An 8810-nucleotide genomic window follows, 5' to 3' on the forward strand; every position below is an offset into this window, starting at 1 on the left:
GCTGGTCTCGAACTCCTGAGCTCAAACAATCCACCCGCCTTGGCCTCCCAGAGAGCTAGGATTACAGGCGTGAGCCACCGCGCCCGGCCGTGTTTAATGTTTAATACAAACTAGTCAAACCTTCAGAACAACTATCTAAGGTGGATTCAGTTAGTATCTCTCTTTTAAAAAAACTTATTTACTTATTTATTTTTAAAAATTAACAAATAAAATTTGTATATATTTGTGGTGTACAACATAATGTTTTGATATATATATGCACTGTGGAATGCCATGTAGCACATCCATTAACTCACTTATTTTTTTTTGTGGTGAGAACATTTAAAATTTACTCTCTTAGCAACTTTCAAGTACAATACACACTGCATTGTTATTAGTTGTAGTCACCATACTGTACAATAGATCTCTTGAACTTTTTTCCCCTCTAACCAGAGAACCCCAGAGGTGGCGAGGGGCTGGATTTGTTGATCTTTCAGGACTCCTCCTTTCCCTCCTTCCTACCCCAAGCCCTGTGTTCCCGGGGTTCCCTCCAGCTTAGGGATTTTTCAGCTCCAGATGCAAATTTTGCACCCTTTAACCAACATCTCCCCAACCCCCACCCCAGCCACTGGTAACCACCATTCTACTCTCTGCTTCTGTGAGTTTGACTTTTTTAGATTCCGTATATAAGTGAGATCGTGCAGTATTTGTCTTTCTGTGCCTGGCTTATTTCACCTGACGTCCTCCACGTTCATCCATGTTGTCACAAATGGCAGACATCCCCCCTTCCGCCAGCCCTGCTTTGGGGCTGCGTGGTATTCTATTTTGTGTATAGAACGTATGTTCTTTACCATTCATCTGCTGATGGATACTCAGATTGTTCCCACAACTTGGCTATAGTGAGTGAATAGTGCCGCGGTGAACATGGGAATACAGATATGTCTTCAGGATACTGATTTTATTTCCTTCGGATTAGACCAAGTAGTGGGATTGCTGAATCATTTGGTAGTTTTATTTTTAATTTTTTGGTAGTTCCATACAGTTTTCCATAATGGCCGTACTAAGTAACATTTCCACCGACAGTGTACGAGGGTTCCCTTTTCTCTACATCCTTGCCCTGTCTTTTGGATAATAGCCATCCGAACATATCTCACTGTTGTTTTAAATATTTCTCTTTTAAAGATGAGGAAGAATGGAGGCGCAGAGATTAAGTCACACAAGGCCACCCAAGTTGAGACTTGAGGTCTACGTGCCTGTAAACTCATCCCTTTGCAAAGAGTCCCACTGGATCAAAGAGGCGAGAACCACAGAATAGTTAGTACCCCACTAAACCAGGCCCATTCAGCAGGGACATTCTGGCCTTTGCATTTTGTTTGATTCTCTTTCTGAAAGAAGCTTTTTAGTCCTCTTGGAGAGTCTATCTCATGATCTCAGGGCACAACCTTCCTCCCTTCCAAAGAGCTGTCCACAACCTGAGACCATAGGGACAGCCCCCTCTGACCTCTGCCTGCACCTCCTGTCCTACTGGAGGCCGCTTAGTCCTCTCCTGTCCAGAGGCTGCACCGCTGCTGCTGGGAGAAGAGGATCAAAGGTCCCCACTTGCCATTGCATATGACTGAGCTTACACTTGTGCCCTGATCAGTCCCAGAGCTCTTTTCTCTCTGGGAGTCCAAAGCTAGATCCCGGGGGAGGTACACTGTTCCCCCTGTTCTGTCTCCAAATCTTCCAGTTGATAGATACCAGTCAATGCTCTGCTGAGCTGGAGTTGGTTTTGACCTTACAAACCACTCTAAACAGAAAGTCCCAAAAAAAGCGGGACTAAATTTGTTTCCTTCTTTCCCTCCATCCCACCCCAAGCCCTCTGCTCCTAGAGTTCCCTCTGGTTTAGGGACTTTTCAGGTCCAAATGCAAAGCTCATGGATCAATATAGTCAACCCCAAGAGGAAGAGACCTCAGGCATGCCCAATACTCAGTGAGTATCAGGTGTACACCCCTGAGTGCCCACAGCAGCCGGACAGGTAGCATTCACGGCTGAAGCAGGCCCCATGTAAGGAGCACAAGCCCATCCTAGACTCTATTTTCTTCTTAGTTTAGATAGAGATGTGGATACTCAACGTTTTTCTCTTCTATTAGCAAACTGACCTTGGTGATAAACAGTAGCTGAAACTCAGCCTCAGTGTCAGGCAGGCCTTGGGAGGGGTGTCCATGTCCGTGGAGAGGGCAGGCCCTGTCTGATTGGCACAGCCATTGCTCAGCTCTAGCCTCATGGTGCCATGTGAGAGCACACATGCGTGTCTTCCAAATTTTTAGAGAAAAGTCGGAATCTAGTTTCCCAACGTTTCCATTGGGAGAAGTTTCCAAATGTTTATATGTTAACAATTAATTAAGTTGAAAACCACCAAATAACAAAACAACATATTATAGGCTGACAAACATAACTGTGGGCTTGTGTTAGCCCATATGAGGGCCACTAGTTGGCCACATGGAATACTCTTGAAAGGTTCTAAGATTTTATGGCCAACTCCTTGTCCCTCTCTCTGCCCCTTGTGTAACCATCATGCAAATCTTCCAGTGGGTCCCGCCTTTTCTTTGGACTTGAAGGCCTTCGGCCACCTCTCTGTTCTCACCAGAATCCCCCTCTCCATTGCTCCCTCTACTTTAAACACATGGCCTCCTTGCTCCTGCCTCAGGACCTTTGCATTGCCTGTTTCTTCTGACTGGAACTCTCTTCCTCAACATAGCTTTGTGGCTGTCTTCCCCACTCTGTTCAGCTCCCTGCTCAAATGCCACCTTGTCATATAGGACTTCCCTAACTATGCTTTAAAAAATAACATCTCCCCATCCTGCTTTATCCCTTGCCCCACAAGATGTTTCTTCATATCACTTTTCATCACCTGACATAGTGAATATTTTCTTGTTTATCATCTCTCCCTCTGCCACTAGAATACAATCCCCACAAGAGCAGGGACCTCGTCTATCTCATCCTCTGTTTTAGAATGCCTGGCACAGGGTAGTCCCTCAATAAGTACTGAATGAATGAATGAATGAATGATAGAAGCCCCATAACAAAACACTTTCTCAGCATCCCCTACTTTGTCCCTTTTCTTCCCCAAAGCCCAGCTCCTGGAGGCCCTTGGCTCCCTTCAAATATCCATCTCCTCAGGGTCACACTATGACCCTTGATGGCCCTTGGCATTTTGGCCCTTGTGGGCCCTTTCCTCCATGAAAAACATTTTAATTAGAATTAAAAAGTTAAAAATTAAAAATTATGTTTTATGACAGCATTGGTATAAAGATAGGTACACAGTCATGTGCCACATAATAAGTTTTGGTCAATGTGGGACTATATAAATGACGGTGGTCCCATAAGATTACAATACCATATTTTTACTGTACCTTTTCTGTGTTTAGACACATAAACACTTCCCACTGTGTCACAATTGCCCACAGGACTCCATACAGGAACATGCAGTACAGGTTTGTGGCGTAGGAGCAATAGGCTATACCATATAGCCTGGGTGTGTGGTAGGCTACACCACGTAGGTGTGTGTAAATACACTCTATGATGTTTGCACAACGACGAAATCACCTAACGATGCATTTCTCAGAATGTGTCCCCATCGTTAAGTGACACATGACTGTATTATTACATATGAAAACATTTTCTTCAACCTAAAAGTTTGTTTTCTTTCTTCTGAATTCAATAGAAATTAAAACATTTTCATGGCCCCCTAAAAGTACTGTGGGTCGTGGGTGTGCCTCACAGGTAAGTGGACCCCGCATTCTCCTCCAAATCCCATGCGTCTTTTGGTTCCTGTGCCATGCTCTCTAGAGCTGGGCTGTCCAATATGGCAGCCACTAGTCACACGAGGCTATTTGAATTTAAATTAATTAGAATAAGATAGAAGGAAAAACTCAGTTCTTCAGTTGTACTAGCTGCATTTCAAGTGCTCAATAGCCACGTGGGGGCCAGTGGCTCCCGTACTGGACGGTGCAGACATAGAACATTTCCATCACTACACAGAGTTCTGTCGGGGAGTGTTACTCTAGAGAATCAGCTTCAGCTACTCCAGCTCTCCCGGATGTCTCTCTCCTTGGAATGCGGATTCCTATTTTGGGCCAGTGTTCGAATCCATCACCTACAAGATGGGTGAAACTGAGCAGAGCCTTCAAATGATTCGGGCTTTGATTTGTCACTTACGAAGTGAGAGTAATACATGTCCTAGTAAGGATAGTGATGGTGCATAACTAATTTGCACTGAGTAAATTTTAAGGCTAGTATTTGCCATGCATTAACTCATTCAGCCTTCTCAACAAGTCCACAAATGCTATTCTCATCTCCCTTTTACTGGGACCAGAGAAGTTGAATAAATGCCCAGGGCTACACAGCTGGTCAACAGAACAGCTGGGATTTGAAACCAGGTCTATCTGACTCCAGAGCCCACTTTCTTAACTTTCAATTCTATGCAGTACTGCATCCCCTACCCAAAGACCAAGTGAGAGAATACATGTGAAAGTTTATTTGAAAATGTAGGAGTCATTGTCCGGATGTAAGACAGAATAATTTTTATCATCAATAGCAATACGAATACTAATAAAGAATGGGAACTCAGGTCCCAGGTCTCTTTCACCCACATCCTAGGTAAAGACTTCATTTTTAGTTATTTCTCTTTACTTTAATTCCAGACCAGGCCAGGCCTGGCTTTTACAGACAACTCTCCCGAGATGGCCTTTCTGCCTGGCCAGTGGTTCGGCCTGACATTCACCGAGCCATTATTGGTCCTAATAAGGTGTTACCCTGCATCCTTCCTCTCTGTGCGTTCGCCTATCGTGTTATCTGTCTTTTCTGCAGCTTTGGGAAGTAGGTAGGAGTCGTTATTATTATCTCCATTTTACAGACAGGCAAATTGAGGCCCAAGAGAGAGTCTGTGGCCCTCCCAAAGTCACATGACCCCTCAATGGCTCAACACTGGCTCCTCTCCCGTGCATATTCAGTTCTTTGACCTTTGTTTTGCTACATGAGAAGCCAAGAGTAGCTTCCTACAAACTAAAAAATGACTCAAGTATTCATCCAAGTTTCTTGGAAGTAAATTAAGCCTCCCTACCCACAGTGAATTCCAGGTGGCTTAAATCAATGGAGCCGGTACTCAAGCCCTATCCTCACCAGGGTGGGAGTCTTGAATGGGAAACTCCCCCTTTTGATCTGATATCAGATTAGTGGTCCCAAGAACGTAGTCCTCTTCCGGTCTTGCTTCCTCTCAAAAACTATCAATGCCTCCCTACTACTAAGGGGAAAAATTATTTCAGTGGCTAAAACTTCCCGACTAGCCGGTACCTGGAATGTTACCATTCTTTCTCTTATTTTTTTTCTGGTTCAAAGGCACTATTCAGGTCCAAAGGCACAATCTCTCTTAATCCCTTTTCCTCTCCCTTTTAAGCTTTTGTCACAAAAAGAATATGTTTAGGATTCTTTCTTGAGAGCTACAAAAGCCAGTCCTAGCACCGAATGCCTGGGGCAAAGGGTGGGGGAGGCCAGGGTCAGGCACTCAAATTCATTGTAATTCAGGATGGGGGGATCTCTGGGAGAGGGTCAACATTCTCCGGTCCAGAGGAATGACTCCACTGGCTCTTTCTTTCATGAAAGGCTCTCCAGAGCTTAAAACGTATCTCATCGTATTGGTTCTCCATGGCCTAGGAATCTAGAGCACCTAGGTTCAGGAAGTTTGGCTGTCTGTTCTCAGTTCAGCTTCTGCCTTTCTGGGTTGCGGTGGGCATGCCATGCAAATCTCAGTTCTCTTCATCTGAGAAATGGGAGTAAAGGGCAGATGTGTTTCTTAGGAGTATTATGTGAGTTACTAATCAATGTCTGTGACATGCCTGAGGAAGGGGAAGGTGTTGGGCCATGTGGATGTCATCGCTGCTCTGTGCTGGGGTACTTCTGGGAGTGTTGGGGAGGAATTTCATTGTCAGAAGCAAAGCCCAGCCTTTTGAACAAATCTGGTAGGAGCTTCTTAGGTGGAAGTCTGATTTGGCTTTGACTTCCTTCAGGTTCCCTATGGAAGGAACGAAATTAGTTATAGAGTCATACACTTGTAGAACTGAAAGCCGGAATCACTCACTGCAAATGGACCGTGACAAACACAGATCACAGAGCATGAGAATAATAGCACATCCAACCACATATCTTAGAACTTTATGACAGGACACAGAAAGTTAGAATAGCAGAGCCCTGGCTCTGGGATCTGAAAGGACTCCTAGAGGTCATCTAGTCCAGTTTTTCAAACCTGTGCTTCCCAGGAGGGTGACAGACAAGCCTGTGGGCAGGGCTCTAGGCTTCACCTCTGTTTATAGATTGTTTCCAGGTACAATTCCATTAGGAAAAAGAGAGTCTAGGGTGAACATGGTGGTTCATGCCTGCAATCCTAGCACTCTGGGAGGCTGAGGCGGGAGGATGGCTTGAGCTCAGGAGTTCAAGACCAGCCTCAGCAAAAGTGAGACCCTGTCTCTACTAAAAATAGAAAAAATTAGTTGGGTAACTAAAAATAGAAAAAATTAGATGGGCGTGCTGGTGCGTGCCTGTAGTCCCAGCTACTCGGGAGGCTGAGGCAGGAGAATCACTTGAGCCCAGGAGTTTGAGGTTGCCGTGAGCGAGGCTAATGCCACGGCACTCCAGCCTGAGAAACAGAGGGAGACTCTGTATAAAAAAAAAAAAAGAAAGTCTTCCTTGAAAGCAACAGAGGGGTTTGGAATCACCAATCCATTCCAGCCCTTCTCCCAGCATGCACCCACATCATTTACAGATGAGAAAAAGGGTCCACAGGGCTTAGGTGACTTACTTGACCAAGACCACTCAGGGAATGAGTGACTTTAGACCCAGGTCTCATGAGAGCCAAGTCAGTTTATTACACTGACTATCAAATTAGCACTAGAAAGCAGGTAGCCCTGATCCACCGCCAGAAGAAATTTCTTCATTGTGTCTGGGGGGCTGGTTGAGGGTCTGATAGAGACCATAGAAATGCACAGGCCAAAGAATCCTACCTGTTTGTGTTGGAAGGGACTTTAGAACTCTTCTCATCTCCCACCGAGGGCAAATATCCCCTTAGAGTAGAACATCCTTCACAGGTGGCCACCCGGACTCTGCTTGGATTCCCCCAGTGACGAGGAGTCAGACTTTTATCAGTGACTTGGATAAAGACATGGATGTTACAACCATCAAGTTTCTGAATGTCAGAATCAAGACCCTGAGAAGTTGGAGCTGCGATCTGAAACGCAGGGTGAACTGAATGAATCCCAGCCTCCTTAAAGCCCAATGGCATTTAGCTGCAGAAAAGCAGCCCGCACAAGAAGAGACCGGGGGTGACGTGATAATACGTCTGAAAGTTTTTATTGTCTGCAAACTCAAGAGTTAGTAATATTAATATGAGCTGGCTACTAAAATGTAATAGTGCTGGGTAATATTTGTTGAAAACTGTGTCGTGTATGGTGCATCAACTAACTTCATTCTCAAAATGATCTTACATAATAATGACAACAATTATGCAGAGATTAAAAAATGACGACAACTAATCTAAGCACTTTATACATATTAATTCATCAACACAACCCAATGAGGTATGTGCTATTATTATTTCCGTGTTTTGAGACAAGGAAATTTCTTTGCAACAGGAAAAGAAAACTACTGAATCAATACATCACAGTCACTGGTCCTTAGTATTTGTAGTCACTGAATCATAGACATTATCAGTGTGTGAAACTAAGGCCCTTAAATTTAAAAAAGAGAGAGAGAGAGAATCCATAATTGGTATGCTTGTCCACTGGAACACATCGGAAATTCAGGTCGAAGTAATAATGGCATAAATAGTTTAAAGATATGCTTAATATATGCTAACATATATTGTATGTATGGAAAACAAAAACTATGTTCGAACTGTCAAATAACATTAAAAGAGGATGTGAACTGTATCTACACCACTGACGTGCCATATGATGAATGTTATGTTACAGGTCATGTCCACACACCTACAATTTGCCATTTTTATAAGAAGAATACTCTTATATTAGATTCTAATAATCGGTTTCTATAAAATGTTTTTAGAGTTAGAAAACACAATCACAAACCATAGTAATGTCTGTTACATAATAGAAATTCAATACATGTTTTATATAAAAAACAAACAAAAAACAATCTTACAAAGTAGGAAAACGGGATTACAAAAGGCGAGCCATTTGCCCAAGGCCGCATAGCCAGAGCCTACGCTGTTAACCACCTTCTCCTACCTTCCACATCTATGATATGGGGTTGGAAGTTACACAGAGACAGAGTTTGATTTGTGCGTATAGCCTGAAAGGGTCCGTTCACGAACAGGTGGACACAACTAATGTACCCACACAGTTATGGCAAACTTGACCACTGAGCGTGCTGTGTAGGCTTTTGCAAATGTGCACGTTCACCCACATGTGGATCTCTTCCTGGGCCTGAGGAGCCCAGGAGCACGAGGCCCCACCCCAGACAAGCGCCTGCTCGCAGCTTCCTGGAACAGTCTGTGGCTAGGCCAGCAAGCTGCGACTCGACCAGAGACCAGTGGCTTCCTGCTTTGCCAGGGAACAGCCCAGACCTTCTCCAGGGTTCAGTGGGTCCTGCGCTTACTCCAACCCAGGCTTTGATTCTCCCTTGGTATTACAAATGAATAACTAGTATGCATTGAGTGTTGTCTATGTGCCAGGCTCTGTGTTAAGTGCATTAATGTGCATGATCTAATTTAGTCCTCATAAAACCTCATGAAAGCAGTACTCTTTTTTTTTTTTTCCCCAGAAGGAACTGTTAGAATTCA

Source organism: Propithecus coquereli, unplaced genomic scaffold (genome assembly GCF_000956105.1).
Source record: "Propithecus coquereli isolate 6110/MARCELLA unplaced genomic scaffold, Pcoq_1.0 Scaffold58, whole genome shotgun sequence".
In the NCBI taxonomy this organism is placed as follows: domain Eukaryota; kingdom Metazoa; phylum Chordata; class Mammalia; order Primates; family Indriidae; genus Propithecus; species Propithecus coquereli.